General features: G+C 42.3%; 1 protein-coding gene across 1 annotated transcript in view; it reads right to left on the bottom strand.

Annotated features, from left to right (window-relative positions):
- LOC101024595 (guanylate cyclase 2G-like) overlaps positions 1-23,296 on the bottom strand; it is a 128,752-nt gene that overhangs the window by 33,521 nt on the left and 71,935 nt on the right. The window lies entirely within an intron of this gene.

Raw genomic sequence — 23,296 nt, 5'->3', positions numbered from 1 at the left:
CCTATTTGGCTATTCTTTAAAAACAAAAGATAAGTAGTGGTGAGGATGTGGGGAAATGGGAACCTTTGTACACTGTTGGTGGGAATGTAAAATGGTGTAGCGGTTGTGGAAAACACTATGGTAGTTCCTCGAAAAATTAAAAATAGAACTATCATATGATCCAGCAATCCCACTACTGGGTATATATCAAAGGAAATGAAATCAGTATGTTGAAAATAAGTCTCCAGTCCTATGTTTATTGTAGCATTATTCACCATAGCCACAATAAGGAAACAACCTAAATGTCTATCAATGGATGAATGAATAAAGCAAGTGTGGTATACACACATAATGGAATATTATGAAGCCATAAAAAAGAAGAAAATCCTGCCATATGCCACAACATGGCTGAACTGGAGGACATTATGCTAAGTGAAATAAGTCAGATACAGGACAAACACTACATGATTTCACTTATATAATGTATCTAAATGTGTCAAATTCATAGAAACAGAGTAGAATGGTAGATGCTAGGGGCTCAGGGAGGGCAATGGGGAGTTACTATTTAAGAGGCATAAAGTTTCAGTTATACAAAATGAGGAAGCTCTGGAGGTCGGCTGCACAACATTGTGCCTATAGTTAACTTAAATTTTTGTTGATGGGATAGATCTCATGTTACCTGTTCTTACCACAATTTTATATATATACATACATATGTCTCCCCTTCTCAGCCAGGCCTACCCTGAACCCCACTCTCCACCCCTAGAACTTTATTTCTCCTTCTCTTGATTTGCTTTTCCCTATAGTTCTTTTCACCTCTATATGTTTCACTTATTTGCTGTGGTCCACCTCTCTGTTAGGAAGGTCTTCATCAGAGCCCTGCACAGAGGAAGAGCAGGCACTTGATAAATATGTGCTGAATCATTCATGTCTCATGCCACAGCCACTGTGCTTTACTCCTCTTGCTTGACTCTTAGGACATAGATCCAGTTCCAAGTTTAACTTGAACTCTGAGGCCAGGCAGTTTCTTTCAAAACGAATAATGTTCAAGAGGCAAAGTTCAGTTGCAGCAAAGCATTATTTGCTCGCGTGAACATCAGGGTTTCCAAAGCCTTGTGACCTTGCTTCTCTAAGACCCAGAAAGGGAGTCCTGGACATCAAAGGAACCCATCAAGTGTTACCGACAATCATTCCAGCGATGCTGAAAGTCTAATGTTTTCAATGACCTCTGGCCTCTCACTTGAGCAATAAACTCAACAGTGATTTTCCTCTTCAAATTTCCTTTCCTTAGTCAGACTAACAGGCACACACAGAAGCATGAAAGGATGGTGAAATAGAACAAGGCTAGACCAAGAACTCAGGGAGCTAACTTCTAATCTAGCCTTCTCCACTTCATATCTGTGAGTATGGGCGAGTCCCTTACTGTCTGAGCCTCAATTTCCTCATTTTAAAAAAGAGAATTTAATCTAGATCATCTCCATATACCCCCTTTTGTTGCTCTGAAATGTTAGTGTCCCATGAAATGCTAAGTCTCTGCAAAGAGGATGCTAGAAACATCCAAGGTTGCATTTCCTCAATTCCTCCATGTGAATCCTATCGTTTTTCTTCATTTCTTTTCCCCGTATAAAACTACCTTCTGTCATATCCCAGGGCAATTCTAATTATGAGGTTCTTAAGAAGATCTCCTGAGCTTATTCCATCCCTAAACTGGAATAGGCCTGAAGACCTGTTGGGGCTCTGTGAGTATGAAATGCACTAATGTGTACAAACCATCTGTCTCAGTGCCGGCATATAGCAGGCTCCTGGTAAATATTCATTTTGTCCCTTTCATGTCCTTTTCAGGGTTCTATTCTGATGAGCCCAAGAAAAGAGAGAATGCATGAAATCATTAGCCCAGCCTCCGTCTGATCACACTTGCCATCTCCATCTTCAGAAATGACAGGGCAGCCGCCTTGCCTTGGTCCATACAATTCCCCCAGGGCTTGGTCAGATCACCATGGTGTCAACGAGCATTTTGTGGATCATTCCCAACGGCTTTATTTTTTGCAACATATATTCTCTCATGTAATCTTCACAACAGCCCTATGAACTAGCTATCATATTCCATTCTACAGATGAGGAAATTGAGGAACACGTGTGGCTGAGGGTTATCACAAGCTGGTAAGTGACGAGTTGGGCACTCAAAATCGGGTTTTCCAATGCACAGCTCCTTCCTCCTTCCCAAAGCTGTAGAGTGAAATGGGTTTGAAGGAATGAGTCACTATCTGAAAATGCTGGGTCGACATGCGCCAAGTTGGAGGAGTTAACATTGGCCTGGTCTCTAACGTGTTTTTCCGTTAAGGGGTAATAATGAACAAACCTTAACCTGTTAAGCATTCGTATGCACATAGTATTACATCTGATTTCTAATTTTTCCAACAACTCTGAAAGCGAGCTGAGCTCAAAGAGATTAAGGAACCAGCCTGAGGATACCCAGGCAGTGGCTGGTAGAGCTGCGGGCCCTACCCAAGTTCCTCTGGCTCCATGGTTCCCCCTCCCCACTCTGCAATTCTCTCTAGTATTGGGCCCTCGGGGTGAGATTTTACCACCATATCATCTGAGTACCTACCCTGCACAGAATCCTGCTTACCCCATCTGAGTCTCTGGCATAGGAACCAACAGCACGAAGTTAGCCTCAGCTCCACCTCCCGTCACCTGAGCACCACCTGAGCCCACCAGATGCCCTCCCTGCTTCAAATGCATAAGATCCTCATGAGCTTCCCTGCTCACTAGGCCTTGAAATTGCCATATTTTGCATCACTCTCAACACTTCCTTATGGACAAGTGATGCCTTGAGGGCAGAGCTTATGTGGGGTATGCTTCTGTTTGCTCATGGCAGCTGGTATAAAGCCTTTCTTATAAAATCCTGAGAATAGATGGATTTATGCTCAATGCTTTGGGAATTGTAATGAAGCACGCTGTGCATGTTTGTGCACCCTTGCATGGAAGAGGCTATGAAATTTAAGGGTTGAGCAGCAAGAAACTAGGTTGTGAGCAACTCAAGAACAGGAACAATGTCTGATTCAAGGTCTAATGCTTAGGCCAAAAGCCCTTCCCCTAGCGCTTAGGACCTCAATGAACAAACAGACTTCAGCAAGTCCAGCAACCCCCTAAACATGTATGTAAATGTTTTTGAGGATGTTCATTTTTACACTTGTCTGCTGCAAAAACCCAGAGCTTTCATTTAACCCTCAAAGCCTGTTAAGACTCACTCTCCAAGTACACAGTAGATGCACACTCACTCATACATCCAACATACGCTAAATGAGCACTTCCTCAGAACCATTTGCTCTATGGATTGATGAAGGAAGGAAAAGAAGTGTGCAAGGTGCAGACTTTTATAGTTGGATTCATTTATTTCACTGGTTTTAGTTAAAGCTTTTGGGGTACTGTTAGGAGGTCAAGTCCTTCTTCCCAATTAGAGTCCCCCTTAAGTCATTTTAAAGGCTAAAATTTAAAAGCAGCAATATTACACAAGCTTCAGGCTAGAAACTGGGACACCTGAATTCTGATTCCAGAGTTATTACTGATTAGTCAGAGTGGCCTTAGGCAAGTCCCTGAAAGCAGGTGGTTTGTGACACTTCTCAAAGTCTGCCACAACCCAATGACAGATGACTTTTCCATAGGAGAAAAAATTTATTATTTTTTTAATGTATGGAAAAGTAAAATATAACCATAATTCATAAATTCTATACTGACAACATGTTCTGGAAGATTCTTTCTAATACTACACCTTCCATCCCTCTATTCCCCTATATCCCTTACTCACCCATGCCTCCCCTGTCATTTCCACCCAAGAAAGCATGTGAGCAGGTGAGGAATAGTGATTCCTCCTAATTTAATTTAAAAGTGAATTGTTTGCAGACATGAGCACTTTGATGGTTGTGTGTTACAGACTCCTGGAACATTCCTCCCAGGATGTCGTGAGTCTTTGGAGCTCAAGAACCTCAATATAGGTGGAGAGATCCTTGGATTTAGAGTCAAGGCAATTACAGAGCAAATCTCAGCTCTGCTTATTGGCTGTGTGACTTTGGGAAGTTAGATGACTTCTCTGAGCCTCTGTTTTGTCATCTAAAAAAATGGAGATGACACCCGTTATCTCACAGGGTTGTGAGGGTTAAACAAGGCATAGGGTGGAAAGGGCCAATTAGCACTGTGCCCAGCCCATAAATAATGAATTTCAGTGTTTTTCTACTCATTACTTTCTCTGGACCTCAGGTTTCTGGTCATCAAGGTGAAAAGGTTGAATTAGATCAATGTTGGCAGGACCTATATTGGTTTCCCTCACCTCCTGACTCCAGCATGGATCCCAGCTACCTTGGAGGTGAGGCTTTAGTAAGATGGAAAAAAAAAGAGAGGCTGGGCATGGTGGCTCACATCTGTAATCCCAGCACTTTGAGAGGCCAAGGAGGATGGATCACTGAGGCCAGGAGTTTGAGACCAGCCTGGCCAATATGGTGAAAACCCATCTCTACTGAATATATACCAAAAAAATTAGCCAGGCTTGGTAGTATGCACCTGTAGTCCCAGCTACTCAGGAGACTGAGGCATGAGAAATGCTTGAACCGAGGAGGCAGAGGTTGCAGTAAGTCAAGATCACGCCACTGCACTCCAGCCTGGGCAACAGAGCAAGACTCTGTTTAGAAAAAAAAAAAAAGAAAAGAAAAGAAAAAAAGAGACAGAAACCCTGTTAGCAAAACAATACATCAAACATTTGCCACTGAGTTAGCCAATATTATCAAGGGAAACTTTTTTGCAGATGCTTGTCTCTGAAGGACAGGAAAGGTCATCCTTCACCTCTGTAACAACCACAAAGGAAAAACTGAAAGAAGTGGCCTGTCCTGGCCTTCCAGGCCCCACAGATAGAATTAAGCAGTTACAAATCTTTGCTTCTCAAACTAAGGGACAGGTATCCTTGCAGGAATGCAGCAGGAGCTAGGGATGCCCGAGGCTTGAGAAAGCCAGCTTATCTTGCTGAGACACTGGTTGTATTGCAATTTTTTTAAAAATTATTTTTATTTTTATGCCGTTTTTAATTTTTATTTTTTATTTTTTTGAGACAGAGTCTTGCTCTGTCGCCCAGGCTGGAGTGCAGTGGCCGGATCTCAGCTCACTGCAAGCTCCGCCTCCCAGGTTTACGCCATTCTCCTGCCTCAGCCTCCCGAGTAGCTGGGACTACAGGCGCCCGCCACCTTGCCCGGCTAGTTTTTTTTTGTATTTTTAGTAGAGACGGGGTTTCACCATGTTGGCCAGGATGGTCTCAATCTCCTGACCTTGTGATCCGCCCATCTCGGCCTCCCAAAGTGCTGGGATTACAGGCTTGAGCCACCGCGCTCGGCCTATGCCGTTTTTTAAAATGACAATATAAAACTTTATATTTTGCTTTTATTTTTTAAAAACACAGATATATTATGATAAAACTGCTTTTATACATTTTTAAGACCAGGGTGGGGAGGGGGCATAACCCATTCATATATTCTATTATGAGGTAGAAAAGTTTAAGAAACACAGGCCAAGATGGTCCCTAACATCACGTGTGGTTGTATATCTGTGCCAGCTCCAGGCCCGCCTCTCCAAACAAGACTATCGGAGCTTATCAAAAACAAATAACTAAATTAAAATATAAAACTGGGTCAGAAATTTGAAGTTCACCTTGAAAAGAATTAGCTCAAACACAAGCAAGCCAGGAGCAGCTGAACAAACTAAGTGCTCCCTGGCACAGGCTGCAGGTTGCATGGTCCTGGGGGAGCATTTCCACTTTGTGCCCAGGACAAAAGGCCTTCATGGGCATCACATGGACTGAGGCAGGCGCCCTTGTGATGTTGCAGGCAGATAGGGAATAGGCCAATCGTTTTTATGGTGTGTAAAAGGAAAGCAAGAGCTATAAGCAATCCCGTGGACAGAAAGGTCACAAATCAACTAAACATCAAGAATGATGAAATTCTAATCATTTCTGGATACTGCCTACATGTTGAAAGCAATTCATTTTATTGCATAAAACTGGAGAGATGCAGAAAAGCATAAACTAGAAGTAAAAATCACCCAGGATCTCTTTGCTCAGAGAAAATAAAGGAAGAAGTGTTAACATTTTGTTGTAGCTTAGACAGATAAACAGATGTGTGTGTGTGTGTGTATAATTTAAATTTGGGATTATACTATACACAATGTTTTGTTACCTATTTTTTCATTAGACATTAAATTATGGGCAGTTTTCCATGTACTTATTCCGAAAAATTATAGTTTTTGTTTGTTTGTCTGTTTATGTTTTAGACAGATTCTCACTCTATCACCCAGGCTGGTGTGCAGTGGCTCAATCTCAGGTCACTGCAACCTCCACCTCCAGGATTCAAGCAAGTAGCGGGGATTATAGGCACCCACCTTCACACCCGATAAATTTTTGTATTTGTAGTACATACTGGGTTTCACCATGTTGGCCAGGCTGATCTTGAACTCCCAACCTCAGGTGATCCACCTGCCTTGGCCTCCCAAACCGCTGGGATTACAGACGTGAGCCACTGCGGCCAACCTAAAATAATAGTTTCTAATAATTTCATTACAATGCATTTTATATCTTATTATGATATATAATACATATAAAGTAAATTTATAGAGATATCTCAATTATGCAGTTATATACACATTTCAATATTTATGTATGTGTATGTATACTTAATTGACTTAACCAGTACTTTTGGAAATTTATATCTAAATTTTCACCATTACAAACAATGACAGTAACAATAGCTAATATTTATTGTGTTAAGTACTTTATAAGGATTATCTTATTTCATTATTTCACAAGAATGCCACATACTGGGTATTGTTGTCATCTCCATTGTACAGATGAAGAAATAGAGGCAAAGAGAAAAGAAGAAATTTGCCCAAAGTCATAGAGCTAGTAGGGGATATAGCCAGGATATGAACCCAGGCATTCTTTTAATCACTGTGAAATCTGACTTTCAGTTTCTTCATTAGTTAAAAAACAACAGCAACAACAACAACAACAACAACAAAAACCTTTTCAGCACACTGGTCTAAAAGGTCCCTTCCAACTACATATTCCAGTTAATCCATTTCATCACTAAGAGAGATACAACAATACAACAATGTTAAAAGCGGAGGCTTTAAAGCCAGACTTGTCTGAGCTTACAATCCTAGTTATACTGCTTACCAGCCTTAACTCTTAAACTTTAGTGTTCTCTTCTTAAAACTGGGAATGATAGAAGTGCTTACTGGGCTGCTTTGAGAAATAAATGAGATGATGCTTGATACATGTCTCAAACAATCCTCATAACTAGTAACACTTAGAAGTGACTTTTAGTGAAAGCACTGTTGCCAATTTAGCCCCAAACTTTCTTCTAGTAATGCAATGGCAATCAATGAGGCCTTTGATAAAGGATAAAGAGTTCAGTTATTCTAGAAGGTTGAAATGAAGCCAAACAATATCCAAGTCACACTAGAAACCTCACCTGCTTCAGGCCAGATTTGACAATCAGGCCCCTGCCTCAAGACCAGGTACTGGTGGGGAGAGTCCTCTGGCCTCCATGAGCCCAGACTGGCCAGTCACAGACCCACAGGGAGACCTGGCCCCTCCAGGCCATATCCAGGGAGAAGCCCTTGCAGAGGGTCCCAGAGGGGCAAGGAAACCAGACTCTAGCATCATCTGCTTCTGGGCCAGGGGTGTGAGCACAAGCAGGCACCAATCATGATCTATGCTTTCTCAAAGGTCTCTGGAAATATGCAACCATAGTCTGCTTACAAAAAAAAGAAAAAAAAAAGGCTGGTTTTATTTCTAACCAGTAAGAGGAAGATACTCTTCTCCTTGGATATGTTCAAACTCCTGGAATTCATCATCCCAGAGGGGACACCAGCCCCCTACACAGCCAGGCATTTAGGTAGATGGTGTCTCAAGATGGCATCACATGTAAGAAATGAGGCTTCACTCTCACCATCAAAGGGACTTTTCCCAGGAGACAATGCACTAGTTGCGGATCTACCTACAGGGGCAGGAGCTGCTCTGCAACCACTGCTATGAACACTGGGCAGACACAGCATTGCCAGACCTTGTCACTTTTCAGGTCAACTTAAAAGTTAAGTGATTATATGAAATCTGCCAATTTTTAAATGTTGGCTCAAATTCATAAAACCCTAAAACGGATTGAATCAACCCATGGCCTGCCAGTCCATAACCTCTGGTTTAGGGAATGTTCTTCCAGAAATACTCACAAATCAGGAAAGTAGTAGGAAACGACCCTGGAAAGGAAGGAAGGAAAGAGGAAGGGGTCATTACTAGCAGAGTGGAAACACTTAAGCAAGTCAGGAGGTGTTCGTCAACAGAATACAACAAAGAGACTGATTAATCCAGTAAAAAGGATGAGGAGAAAGGAAATAAAACTGGGAGCATAACTTAAGGGAGATCATTGGGAGACCCAAATATTGGTATCTGGAGATTTTATTTTATCCTGGTAATAATAGGGTGCCATTGAAGATGTTTGAGCAAGGGAGTGGCTGACACTTGGCTGCAGAAGGGTTATACAAAATCAGGCCTCTTTTACCAAAGTGTGAAAATCTCCCTCTCTGTAACAAAATGAATACACATGCAATCAAAGGAAGAGCTTTGGAGGGCTGCAGCACTTTTTGCGGCACTGGGTCAGCTGAAACTCGAGCCCAAATCAGCTCCACTGATTCACTGACTTGACTTTGTTCTCTTTTCCTAAAACCACTGTCTTGTCGTTCTCTCACTTGCAATGTGTAAGCTGCCTCTAATTGAGCCACCTTGAAGTTATTTAATATGAGTTCCAAAAGTCCTGGGACAATGAGTCATACTCCATGGAGGATGCTATCAGCTCCCCTGAAATCACAAACGTAGAAAAATGGGATTGCCCGGTAGGATAATAGTTCCAGTGTACAGAAAAGGAGGCCCTGGTGTGAAGTCATGGGTTTGAGTGATATGGAGGAGAGAATTCTAGTTCCACTCAGAATAAGCTCAAGTGCAGAGGGGAGAGAGAGGTCAACATTTGCATTTTCCAGCAGCCATTTGATAGGGGACCTCTACTGGGCCCTGATGAGATTCTGGTGGGCAGCTTATGGGTCACGTTGCAGTTAACCCCACCTGACTCTCTTTACCAGCTAGAAAATAAAGATTTTGCTGTAAGTCACCCCTCCCTCAATGGCAATGAGGCTAAGTGAGGTGATTCTCTGAGGCTTCAATTCTACAAACTCCACCTGGGAGAGGACTGCGTACAGACGAGACAGAATCTTGAACTTCCCCTCTTACTCAGTGGTGTGGAGCTCAGGACACCCTTGGCTGTCACAGTTGAATATTTGAGGTTTATTCTATATTCACACATAATCCTGAAAGTTCAAGATGTGAGTCATTTGTTATTTTTCATCATGTGAATTTGAGTTTCAAGCATGGTGAATGGGGTGATAAGATTCAGTTCCATAGTTATTGATGGACCCCAGTCAATGGGCCATGATGGACCCCAGTCAATGCGCAATTGTCATCATGGTCCTAATTTATGGAAAGCAATGGGAAGAGACCCTGAACAGACTCAACTGCCGAGGGAAAGAAAGGAAGGTGTTTCAAAGAAGGGAAGTTTGATTGGGGAAATTATATTCTATGCAAGTGTTAGCAAATATGGAAATTCAAGAAGGTCTGGAGATCCATCCCCAGTGATCGTCAAGGTTCTACTATGCTGTAATAAAAAATGAGGGTTTAGCAGGATATCAAAACTTCATAAGCAAAGGGCTCTCAATGAATAGTTGAGATCCACCTCCTGTCTGTCTCTCTACCTAGTGTTAGTAGAAAAATGCATAGTTAAAATGCATAGTTAAAAAATAACAACAGCACAAGAAAGGAAATAGGTCAAAATCTTAACAGAGTTTGACTCAAGAGGATGTAATTCTGTGTTTTTCTCTGCTTCTTTAATATTTTGTACATTTTCTAAATACTTCGGCAAAGATCAGTATTACTTCTGTAGTATGAATAAATAAAAACACAAAGAGGAAAGAGGAAGAGGGCAAGAAGCACAAAAGGAAGAAACTGAGGATGGTAAAAGGCTAAGAAAATGTCTCAGCCTAACCTCGGCCATGCAAACCAGCTCAGAGTCACTGTTTAAGATCCCCCTCCACTTACCCCTCCAAGAAATTGCAGTCTGTACAATGGTCTAACCAGCAGCCTTTTCTCAAGATAAAGGCACCACTAGCCACAGGTGGTGGCTACAGAGCCAATTGCCACAGAGCCAATTAACAGCTTCACTGTTAGAAATTGCAATCTCTAATAGTGCCTTGCATGCACGTGTGACCTTGTAGTTTTGAAAATGCTTTCACAACTTCCACCTACCAGTCTGTCTCTCTACCTAGTGTTAGTAGAAAGAAATGTCATTAATTTACAGGTAGAGGGAAAGGGAGATGTGGCATAATTCCTTATGAGTAATTAGTGCTTTGATATACAAGTGGTAATTTTTCGAAACATCTTGTGAATGCCTCTCCTCTGACTTCACCACAGTCTTATAAGAAGTGAGGTGGAAATGAATGACCAAAGAAATGGAACCATTTGCCCAAGATCAGATAGAGAGTTAAGGGAAGAACCAAAACTGGGGTAGAACCTAAGTGCCTCCGAAGTCCAAGTCCTTCTGCCTCTCCAAGGGTAGACCACACTTCGCTGTAGTTACCTTGGAGGTGTGCACACAGCCATAAATGGATTTCCTGTCAATTTTAACCATCTTTTAAATCCTCTGAGGAGGATCGATTTTCATAGCTTTCTTAATCCAACGGTAAGAGAACAGAGAGTTGGTTTCAAACCAGAAGCTAAAGTAACGTGAATGGTCTGAGGTCACAGTAAAGCGATGGAGTGCAGAGGCCAGGGCGTGAAACTGTGGAACTATCCGGTATCAACAATACTTGGAACAAATCGCAGGCCTGACTATGCAGCTCCCAAGTTCCTCAAAATCAGGTTACTGGATTACTCTGTTTTGTTTTTTCTTTCAAAAGAAGAAAAAAATCATTGCACTATATTCTCCCATTAAAAAAAAAAAAAAATCTTGCAGCTATGCCCATATGAACACAATGCCGAGTGATCCCAAAATATCACCACCGTTATTGGACCAGCCTATTGGCTCACTAAGTCACTGACAGAGCCCTTTAGTTGCAAATTGTTAATGAAGTAGGGAAATAGTCAATAACCAGAAAATCACTGAATAAATTGGGCCTGTAAAGACAGAGCCAATGAAACATGAAAGCGAATGGGAATGCAACCAGAAAGACACCTCCAGCCCCATGTCCCAATACTGCAGGTGGAAAGTGGTAAGGGGTTGGCCTAAATTTCTCCTACAAGCTCAGATCCAGTATGTTCTTCCGCTTTGAACTGGTTTACCAATACTGAGAAGACATAGGCTGGTAAGACAGAATTGATGGATGATTAGTTCTATAGGATGTGATTTAAAAGCAAGTAGTATCAGAAAAGTCTTTAGTATCAGAAAGACTCACTGCAGGGCATGAAGCACTTTGGAACTCGAAGCACCCAAAATCTTGAAGGCAACTGTGCTGGCATCATGAAAAGGTAGGCCATCAGCTCCCCATACATAGAGAGTCCCTAAGACCCTCACCTGCAGAAGCTGGAAGGACTCAGATAAAAGATGTCATCTAAATGGTTTAAATGTCATTTAAAGACTGAGTAACTTATCCACAGACACAGAGGTGGGTCTGTCTCACATTCACGCCCTGGCTCCTAACCATCCACGTGGCCCCTCCCATCATTACTGAAACAATTGCATCATATTCATGGGCTAAGGCAATGATACTTTCTCCTGGTATGAAAAAGACTCAGACTGCAATCACTGCATTTTATGTCATCATTTAACAATTATTTAGTTAAATGCCAGGCACAATGCTGGGTGATGGGAATTCAGCTGTGGACAAGCCAGAGACAGTTCCCTGCCCTGCAGCACTTACAGTATAGTGGGAAGACAAGAATTCAACAAAAAATAGTAACATGACCATTAACACAAAGTTAACACCTCAAAGGTGCTTAGGAAATGAAAATGCAGGGCCGGGCGTGGTGGCTCATGCCTGTAATCCCAGCACTTCGGGAGGCCGAGATGGGCGGATCACGAGGTCAGCAGATCAAGACCATCCTGGCTAACACGGTGAAATCCTGTCTCTACTAAAAAATAACAAAAAATTAGCCAGGGCGTGGTGGCAGGCACCTGTAGTCTCAGCTACTCAGGAGCCTGAGGCAGGAGAATGGCGTGAACCTGGGAGGCAGAGCTTGCAGTGAGCCGAGATCATGCCACTGCACTCCAGCCTGGGTGACAGAACAAGACTCTGTCTCAAAAAAAAAAAAAAAAAAAAATTATAATGCAAGTGCTCTTTTTTGTAATTAACTTGGACCAGCAGTTCTCATAATGTTGTCTCCCAGGCTCTTTGCATCTCTAAGATTGTTTCAGAGAGTCAGTGAGGTCAAAACTGTTTTCATTACAATACTAAGATGTTATTTGCCTTTTCCACTAGAGAGACATTTGCACTAATCACACAAAAGCAATGATGGGTAAACTGCTGGCGCCTTGGCAGGAATCAAGGTAGTGGCGCCAAACCAAAAGAGTAGTCGTAATTGTCAATACAACATACTTGTAGTTTTAAAAAAAAACGCTGTTTTCACATAAGAATTTTCTTGATGAAGCAGCAAAATTTATTAATCAAAATAAATCCTGACTCTCAAGTAAATAAATTTTTAATATTAATATTGTATATGACAAAATGGAAAGCATGCATGAAGCATTTCTGCTACCTATCAAAGTATAATAGTTATCTTGAAGTAAAGCACTAAGATCATGTGAATTAAGGGGTGAGCTAGCCACTTTTTTATGAAACAACATTTTTTCTTGAATAAACAATCTACAGAGGAGTTATCACTGTTCAGACTTGCATCTTTGGCAGACATTTTCTCTAAAATTAACAAAGTGAGCTTTTCACCACAAGAAACAACTGACCATGTCTGTTGCCAACAACAAAAGTTGAACTTCCACTAGAAAACTGGAATTTCCAAAGTCTAGTTCCACCATCGTGATCTCAATACTCATTGAATTTTCTAATTCTGGCTTTAAGGCATGTGATTTCTAAAAATATCTATAATGAAATGTGTTAACCTTTAGAAGCTCTAATAACTTAGTGAACCAATATTTTCTGAAAGATCAATGCATGGTATTATCAATTCTGCATGAGCAAAAATTCCATTAGAGTGCAACAAAAACCAATGGATTTTAGTGTTACAGAGTACAAAAAGTTTATTGATACGGTTTCGGATTCCACATTGCTACTGATCTGTAAGATAACTACTATATGTTGGCCAGGCACGGTGGCTCATGCCTGTAATCCCAGCACTTTGGGAGGCCGAGGCGGGCGGGTCATGAGGTCAGGAGATCGAGACCATCCTGGCTAACACAGTAAAACCCCGTCTCTACTAAAAAATAAAAAAATAAATTAGCTGGGCATGGTGGCGGGCACCTGTAGTCCCAGTTACTGAGGAGGCTGCGGCAGGAGAATGGCACGAACCCGGAAGGAGGAGCTTGCAGTGAGCTGAGATCACACCACTGCACTCCAGCCTCGGCGACAGAGCGAGACTCCGTCTCAAAAAAAAAAGAAAAGAAAAGAAACTACTATATGTTGAGTTTTGATGTAGTTATCAAAAAAGAATGTCTACAATCATCTTAAAAAAATCTAAATTTATAGTTTTTCTAACTATAAATCACTGTGAAGTCAGATGCTCTTTGTATACTTCAACCAAAACAACATATCTCAAAAGATTGAATGCAAAAGCAGATATTAGAATTCATCTGTCTTCTATTAAGCTAAATTTTAAAGACACTTATAACAATCCAAAAACAGTGGCATTCATGAATTTTTTGTTGTTTTGGAAATATATAGTTATTTTTTATTAAAAATACATTATTTGTGTTAGCATTTATGGGTTAAGTATTGCTATGTTCAAATAAGTAAATGTTTTTAAAATTTTCAGCTTTAACTTCTAATATAGTTAAATATCAGTGGACATAGCCCACATAACCCAAAGCCCTCAACAATCTTTAAGAGCATAAAAGAATTCTGAGATCAAAAGGTTTAAGAAGTGCTACTGACTTAGATCTCTATAGTCAATACTAAGATTATTAACAAGACAGATAACTGCCTGAATACTTAGGTGTTGCCATTCCAGGGCTTCTCACATTTTTTTTTTTTTTTTTTTTTTTTTGAGACAGAGTCTCGCTCTGTCACCCAGGCTGGAGTGCAGTGGTGCAATCTCAGCTCACTGCAAGCTCCGCCTCCCAGGTTCACGCCATTCTCCTGCCTCAGCCTCCTGAGTAGCTGGGACTACAGGCGCCCGCCACCACGTCTAATTTTTTGTATTTTTAGTAGAGACGGGGTTTCACCGTGTTAGCCAGGATTGTCTCGATCTCCTGACCTCGTGATCCGACTGCCTCAGCCTCCCAAAGTGCTGGGATTTACAGGCATGAGCCACCCTGCCCAGCCTTATTTTACTCATTTAATAAATATGTATTAGCTTCCAGGCTGTGCTAATATAATTATTAGCTAGCATTTCTGCTAATAAGACTAGCGGAACTTTTTGCTTTCCTTTTCATGTTACAAATTGAATTGAATTAATAAACAGTTGAATTAATGCAAACCTGGAGCGACACAGCTTAGGGTCATAGTCAGGCTTCCTTAGGCAAGATCCTGAGCTTCTCAGCTGCACATTGAGGATAACCATATATACTCAACCTCATACGACTGTTGCAAAGAGTGAATTTGTCAATGCATGAAAAGTGTTTATGATAGTACTGACATAATAAAGGTTGCATAACTATCAGCTGGAATTGCGATATTATAAAATAGCTTGCTATCACTGCAATTCAAATTTGAAAAATATCGTACAATGGCATTTTTATTTTGAAGAAGAAGAAGTAGGGCCTGTCTGAATGTCCTGGACCTACCACTCTAAGGGTCTTGCACACTTATGACCCTCTGTAAAGGAAGGAAAGAACAAAATTCTCTTATACCTGATCAGCATACTTGATCCAATTTGAACATGGCTCTCTGATCTCAGCTGATTGGACCAGGGATCGAACCACCTATAGGCCAGTCAGCAACCACTGAGAGAGCTGTCTTGGCAAAAGAGCTCTGCCAATAGGGTACTAGCTGACCAAGGAGATCCTCCCTTGGGGTGAGACCAGGAATCTACAGAAGGGCTCAGCAGGCACTTCAGTGGGCAAAATGTCTGCCCAGGGCAGGAGAAGATGCAACAGCTTTAGGTCAAGATTAACAATCTCTGGATAGATAATCTCAAAAGTCCCTGTCAGCTTCGACAACCACTGACACATCCAGCCTAGAATCCCAAATTCTTCTCTGCCTTTCCCCCGAGTCTGAAGCTCAGCATGCTGAGGCCTGAGGTTTGGCTGCCTTGGGTCAGAAGACCCAGTCACACTGCAACATGTAAAGTCTTTACACTAAACCCTGCTGCCATGATCTCTACAGGGCCTGCTCTTTAGAGTTCATCACTGGAGGGCAGGAAAGGGAAGATGGGCCCCACACAGTCAGCTGCCATCAAAGCAATCTCCACACTGTCTGCAGATCTTCTGTTGGGCCCGGGCCCAGGAGGTAGCTGCTGGTGGACACTTCTAATGCAGCTGGGATTGGCAGGCATAGCCTTGCAGTGTTTCCAAAGGAAGCTGAGGTGGGAGAAATAGGTGACGAAGAAAAACAGGCAGAGAACCTCAGTACTGCAAAAAGTACATCCTAGGCAGTACAGCAAAAAAGATGGGGATGATTGGAGAAAACCTGGCTTTTCATGATTCACATTGCTCATTTCAATCTTTGATTCGAACAATTAAGATCATTTTCAACCTTATGTAAGGTGCCCTTAATCACTCAAATATCCCACTTTATAACTAGATTGCTGCCTTAAAGCCCTTCCTTAAAGAAAATCTGCTGCCACCCTTGTACATAAACTAGTTTTTCCAGCTAAATCACTGGATTAATTAAACAGAGCCCCTACACAGGCTTGGGAATCCACTATGATGTTTTCCTCACCCACAGCCAGTGTGCACGGATTAGTGAATTCAAGAGCTGGGTGGCAGGTCCAAAGGCTATTTGTTCTCTTCCTGCCAAAGACTGAGGTCTGTGTGATCAAACCTAAAGGTTTTCAGGGAGTAAGATACCTAACCATTTCTGGAATAAAATCAGGAAAGAAGTTATTCTTCCGATAACCCAGAATCAATGGGTTGTTGTTTGTGAGCACAGCCTTCTCCAGGGCTTACCATAGAGTGTTAGGACATTCTGGGACCCAGTGCATATGCTCAGAATTGTCCAGATTCTTTCTGGATAATTCTCTATGGGGGCCTTTGAAACCCAGGCCAAAGTCTTTACTTTTTATTTATTAGGGAGTCAGTTAACAAGTATTTGCTGAGTGTTTACTGAAGGTTTTCAGGCTGTGAATTGATAAGGTCAGAGCTGTCTTTTAAGAAGATTGATCTGTCAATAATTTGCCTGGTCAGCTGACATCAAGAAGACAAGACACATTCAAAGCACAAGACACATACAAAGCAGCCATATACATGATGCAGCCATATACATGATGTAGACAACATAAGTTTTAAGTTTAAAAAGTTCAGAGTCCCCAGAAGTAGGGGGATCTGAGATGGCTTCACATAGCAGGTAGCCTTGAGCTTGTCATTGAAGAATGGGTATGAATTGTCTGGATATGGAGACACAACTCATTCACCAACACTTAAAAACATCAATACGAAATCCCCCATCATCCAGTATCCACCCCCATAGTCTGTAGAACACTTTGGCTCTTAATATTTCTCCATTGCTCATGTCTTCTGATTTCCAGAGTGATCTGGTTCCTAGTTTCCATGCGATGGCCTTCAATCATCTGCAACTACTCCCCATTTCCAAAGGCTCTGGCAAGAAAGCAAGGACCTCTAGCTTCAGAATCTTTTTTTCTTCTTTTTTTTTTTTTTTGAGACGGAGTCTCGCTCTGTCCCCCAGGCTGAGTGCAGTGGCGCAATCTTGGCTCACTGCAAGCTCAGTCTCCTGGGTTCACGCCATTCTCCCACCTCAGCCTCCCGAGTGGCTGGGACTACAGGCGACCGCCACCATGCCTGGCTAAATTTTTGTATTTTTAGTAGAGACGGGGTTTCACTGTGTTAGCCAGGATGGTCTCGATCTCCTAACCTCATAATCCGCCTGCCTCAGCCTCCCAAAGTGCTGGGATTACAAGCGTGAGCCACCACGCCTGGCCCACTTCAGAATCTTTTATATCCTCTCCCATGGGTCCATCACAACCTTGGGTCTGTGGCTTTAAGCAAATGGCTGGAAAATGAAACCATAACTGTATATTTATATTACTCTAGCATTTTGCCATTCTTGTAGCTATGGATCAATTAATCCATTTTAATTACCATTTCCGTCTAGTTAAAGCTTCAGGCTTTAACTCAAAGAATTGCATTTCGGAAATCAGAAGGCTGATCAATACATTGTATTTTAATTATTACCATGTGAAGAAAGTTTGCAACATAAACTTACTGTTCATATTTTCCTCTCTTAAATAACGAATTATAGATGATACAATAGAAAATATGCTATGAATTATAACTCACTTTTGCTTTCCATAATCAAAACTATTGCTTTTTAGTCTTTAAAAGCAGTTGGAGTGCCGTAATACAAACTACCTGTGTAACTTCCCGTTTTCAACTTTCCCCAGAATACTTAACATAGGCATTGTAATTCCTCAAGGTCAGAAATGCTCAATAGTTTTAATTAGCATAATTCTGCCTGCTTATTAAACAAATGAGACTCACATACTTAGGGTCAAGAAGAACAGAAAAATGAAACTACTCAGAATTTGGTACAAGAAATCATTTAAAACTCATTTAATAACAGTGTCAAGCTTGCATTTTGTAGAGAAGGTACTGATGGAGCTGTAGGATTTTGAAAATACTTTCACCCCTGATCTCAAGATGCAAAATTTGGTTCCTGGAGCAAAGAAAACATTGGCAAGTGTGTGCATTACAGTTACACAGAAACCCCTTTTTTTTTTTTTTTTTTTTTTTTGGAGATGGAGTTTTGCTCTTGTTGTCCAGACTGGAGTGCAATGGCACAATCTCAGCTCACTGCAACCTCCGCCTCCCAGGTTCAAGCGATACTCCTGCCTCAGCCTCCCAAGTAACTGGGACTACAGGCGCTCACCACCACGCGCAGCTAATTTTTGTATTTTTAGTAGAGATGGGATTTCACCATGTTGGCCAGCTGGTCTCGAACTCCTGATCTCTGGTGATCCACCTGCCTTGGCCTCCCAGAGTGCTGGGATTACAGGCATGAGCCACTGTGCCTGGCCCAGAAACCCCTTTAGTGCAACGTGGAAATGGCCTGCTCCTCAGAAACACTTAAACAATAGTGCCTACAGTAACTGTAGGAATTAAAACTAGTATTGAGAGCTAGTATTGACTGCAAGGAGTTGGCTGAAGAAAACTCAGAGAGGGCCTTGGAAGGAGTCTGTCTGGGTCTACATATGCTAACTGGCCAAAATCTAATTGACTTTAGAGGGCCTGGTCAAGAAAATCTCTTTGAAGAGAGACTTAAGATGAGGCCTGAGGCCAGGCGCAGTGGCTCAGGCCTGTAATCCCAGCCCTCTGGGAGGCTGAGGAGGGCGGATCACGAGGTCAGGAGTTTGAGACCAGCCTGACCAACATGATGAAACTCCGTCTCTACTAAAAATACAAAAATTAGCTGGGCGTGGTGGCATGGGCAGTTGTGTTGCAACTTGAAAAGTACTTTGACTTATTCCAAAGAATATCTTTGTGTCATTCACATAGTCAGTAAATCATTTGCTAAATCAACTCTGTGCTAGGTATTGTGTTGGAAGCTAATGATTTAATGCTGAACAAAAACCCAGATGGAAGGCTTGCTTTCATAGGGCTTTCAGCCTAGTAAAGGAACTTCATGCAAAATAGTCACAACTATCGTAGCTATGATAATCATTATGAAGGAGAAGTGCATGGTGCCATAAGGGTATATCTCTCAGTCTTAGAAGCAGTACAGTTGCTTACAATAGAGATCACAAATGGGTTTCAACTCATATGCTAATTCCAATTGATTAATAATGTCTGCTTGGAGAACGGTGGTGAGAATGCTTCTGAGGTCATGCTAGAGGCTAGAGGGGAAGACTATCTTGATTAATAATGTCTGGCATGGATGCAGAAGGGAGAAGCAGCAAGATGTGTGCCACGTATTTGACATGTCTGGTGTCCATCTAAAGCATGTAGGTATCTGGGAACAAAGTGAAGAGAAGTGTGGTTCCAACTGCATAGTCACCTAGTGGTAGCACACAAGATGTTTCTATAGGTCTTTTCTTCGGCTGCTTCTTCCCTCTACATCTTCTTACTGTCTGAGGACTAGGCAAAACCTCTATAATAAACTGTCAAAGACATGAAGGGAAATGGAACTCACCCCAGGCCTGGCATAATTATGATGATATCTGACTTGGTTAGCCTCTGACTGGGCCTGAGGAAGAAGCCAGGGTGTGTGTATATCACACACACACACACACACACACACAGACACACATACATGTGAGGTTGATAAATGAGAGTCTCCATCCTGCAATAGAGCCTCCGTAAGCATCATACCCCCTGTATAGAATACACTGTCCCTACACATATGTGCACTCATGCACACGTGCACACACACACATGTGCATGCACATCTGCACAAATTCCACTGTCACCCATTCCAGCCTTCAGCCCCCCCCCCCTTTTTTTTTTTTTTTTTTGAGACAGAGTCTCACTCTATTACCCAGGCTGGAGTGCAATAGCACGATCTTGGTTCACTCTGCCTCCTGGGCTCAAGCGATTCTCCTGCCTCAGCCTCCTGGGTGGCTGGGATTACAGGCCCATGCCACCACGCCCAGCTAATTTTTTGTATTTTTAGTAGAGACGGCGTTTCATCATGTTGGTCAGGCTGGTCTCAAACTCCTGACCTCGTGATCCGCCCTCCTCAGCCTCCCAGAGGGCTGGGATTACAGGCCTGAGCCACTGTGCCTGGCCTCAGGCCTCATCTTAAGTCTCTCTTCAAAGAGATTTTCTTGACCAGGCATCTAAAGTAAATGACTCCTCTCTGCCCCATTGTTTTTTTATCTCTGAAGCCCACTTGTGCCCTTCCTCCATATCCTTACATTTACCCCAAGTAGAAGATGTAGACACAGATTACAGATGGATAGTTGATTACTGCCCGGCAATAACACACACTCATTACATATTTGGTAGATGAATGAATGGGTAAATAAATAAAAGAATACAGGAATGATTCTTTGGGAGGTTTCAAGAACAGAATAAGTTATTTGCCTTGGATGTTTTAGACCAGTAATGAGATCCCTAAACTTGATCTGAGGAGGAGCAATTTTTAATTCTCCAGTCTGATGATTGCCAGTGGGGGTGAGGAGGGAGAGAGGGGGGAGACAGGTAAGGGAGGGGTTGATGGGGCCATAAGAGATGTGACTGTGGGTCCCCCTCTTCTGAGGGAAAGATCAGAGCATTGCTTAGAAATTCGCCAGAAAAGATTCCAAGATCTCCTGGAGGGGCCAGTTTATCTGCTTGGAGCAATGTGGGTTTCTGAAGCTGATAGCTTCAGGGTCAGGTGAGAGATGGGGGAGGCAGGGTGTCTTACCCTTAATTCCTGATGCACTACTACCAGTGGATCTTTTCTTACTTCTCAGTTCTCCTTTCTACCGCTTCCTCTGGGGAATTGTTAATTCCTGGGGAGTAGAATGAGGTTTGAGCCATTGAAGCCTGTATGGAAACACCCACTCATTTGCAAATTGGCAAACAGCCTCCCACAAAGTACAAGAAGGCTTGATTCAGAGCTTTAAGGAAACAATGGAGTTTGTTTAACATTTAATGAACTCAAAATAGAGTACTCTAAAAAATAAGTCAATAAAGCAGCTTTTTAATCTTTAATGCACACTTGCTAGCATTATGTCTGAAGTATTATCTGTAAACCTCAGTATGGGTTTACTGGTGTTGTTTATCAAATGAGTCATTGCCTGTATGATTTCCAGGCTGTGAATGAAAATATTGATTGGAATTGTGCAAATGGAAACGCTTTTGTTTCTGGCCACAGCTTTCCCAAATCATTCAGGGCTTCGAATAGAATAGGTACCTTCTACTGCTAGGCAATTCACAAAAGAAAGACACAGGACAGACAGGCTTATCTTTCACATAAGTCTGCCATAAAATTCCCTTTCTTGGGCTCATTCAAGGTCCTGTGAATGTTAAGATCTTCCATTCAGTTTCATTTGTGTGTTTTTGAAGAAATAGCAAAATTCAGTGTGCTTCTCAGTGGGAGACTTTTCTTTTGCATTCCATCTCCCAGTGGCACCCCCTGCCACTCCATCTTCACCTGAGGGAGAGTGTTGGAAAGCAGAGAGGGGATGGGCTGGGGCATTGGTATGGGGGCGGGGGTATTACCAGGAAAAATAGAAGCCTCCTGCCTTTTATCAGAGCAAGTATCAAATACTATTTGGCCCAAGTACATTTTGTCCCATTCTGTTTCTTATGCAAATTAAACATCTAGAGACCAGCCTGCCACAAAAGTTAAATCTACTTCCCAATTTCATTCAGCTTGTCCTTGAAAGGAGTATCATGTACCTGATGGTTAGCTGGATTCCCACCCCAAGAAATTGTAGGCGACATCTCTTTCTCTGTCCCAGGATCTTATCGCTATCAGACTTCTCTAGAAATCAAAAGCACCTTCTCTTTTGAGGTGGGCTTCTAAAGAGAGAAATATTACCATTAGAAAACACCCAGAGTTCACATGAGAACGCCACTGACGTGTCCTTCCAGCCTGAGGATACCAACCTCAGATGAACACACGTTAGGGCGGCGAGTCTTCACAGAGCACTTCCTGTGTCCAGGCACTGTGCTCAGCAATTTATATGCCTTATTTTATTCTATCTTTGCAAAAGCCATAGGCAATGAAAAGCCCCATTTTATAGATTTGAAAACTGTAGGCTTAGAAAGGTCAAGTTATGAACCCAAGATAACACCATTGGAAACGTGACAGCACCATGACTTCTAATTTCGGAACCTGTGATCTTAGTTACATATGATGTAATCCAGGGCTGATGACAATAATGTGTGTTATCTAGGGGTGACCCACTCCTACTAGGCTTCCCTCTTTGGATTTCCCAAGTAGAACTGAGCATAGCAACAAAAGACTTTCCTGGTACCTTGCCCTGATTGGGGAAAATAAGCCATGTCTATGCTAGCAGACATATATCTCATTTAATAGTCTGAGTAACACTGTGTCATAGATATTAGCATATCCTTTCAGGAGAGGAGGAAATTAAAACTCCCAGAAGCTAAGTAATCCGCTCAAGAACACACAACTAGTAATGACTGAGGTGGACTTTGGATTCCAGGCCAAACAGCAGAGTCCAACTGTCCAGGCTTCTCCTATCACATCTCACAGCATCTTGCAAGCACCCATCAGACATTTCTGCTGGGAGAGAGGAAAGGTGTTTATATCCACTGCAACCTAGTCCATGAGTGACCCCTGCCCTGCCAAGTCAGAGGTAAGATGACACTGTTGACTTCCCTGGGCCAAAGTTGGTTGAAAAGAGATATGTATCTGTAGAATCCTCTTGAAATGGGAACAAGTACTCCAACCCATGTAAAATAGCAATACTGAGGCCAGATACGGTGGCTCATGCCTATAATCCCAGGACTTTGGGAGGCCGAGACGGGTGGATCCCTTGAGCTCAGGAGTTCCAGACCAGCCTGGTCAACATGGTGAAACCCCATCTCTACTAAAAATACAAAAATTAACCAGGTGTGGTGGTGTGTGCCTGTAATCCCAGCTACTCGGGAGACTGAGCCAGGAGAATTGCTTGAACCCAAGAAGCAGATGTTGCTGTGAACTGAGATCATACCACTGCACTCCAGCCTGGGCGACAGAGTGAGACTCAGTCTCAATTAAAAACAAAAACAAAAAACGAACCAAAAAAATACTGAATTGCCAGTAATGAATAATCATTTATGTCACATCAGAAGCCCTTCCTTATGCAGTTGGACTGTTACACTCTTCTGTGGCTTGACTTACCTGCCAAGCATTCTGATTATCCCTTTTTCCTCCTCTCCATCCCATAGTCCTATTTTTGTGCACTCTCCTCCCCTAGTTCCTCAGGGAAAGAAGCCACATGAAGTGCATGCATCTTCCCAGGGCC

Source organism: Papio anubis, chromosome 11 (assembly GCF_008728515.1).
Source record: "Papio anubis isolate 15944 chromosome 11, Panubis1.0, whole genome shotgun sequence".
Taxonomy (NCBI): Eukaryota; Metazoa; Chordata; class Mammalia; order Primates; family Cercopithecidae; genus Papio; species Papio anubis.
Note: the sequence above shows the minus strand (reverse complement) of the source record. Positions and strands in the feature narration are given on the sequence as shown.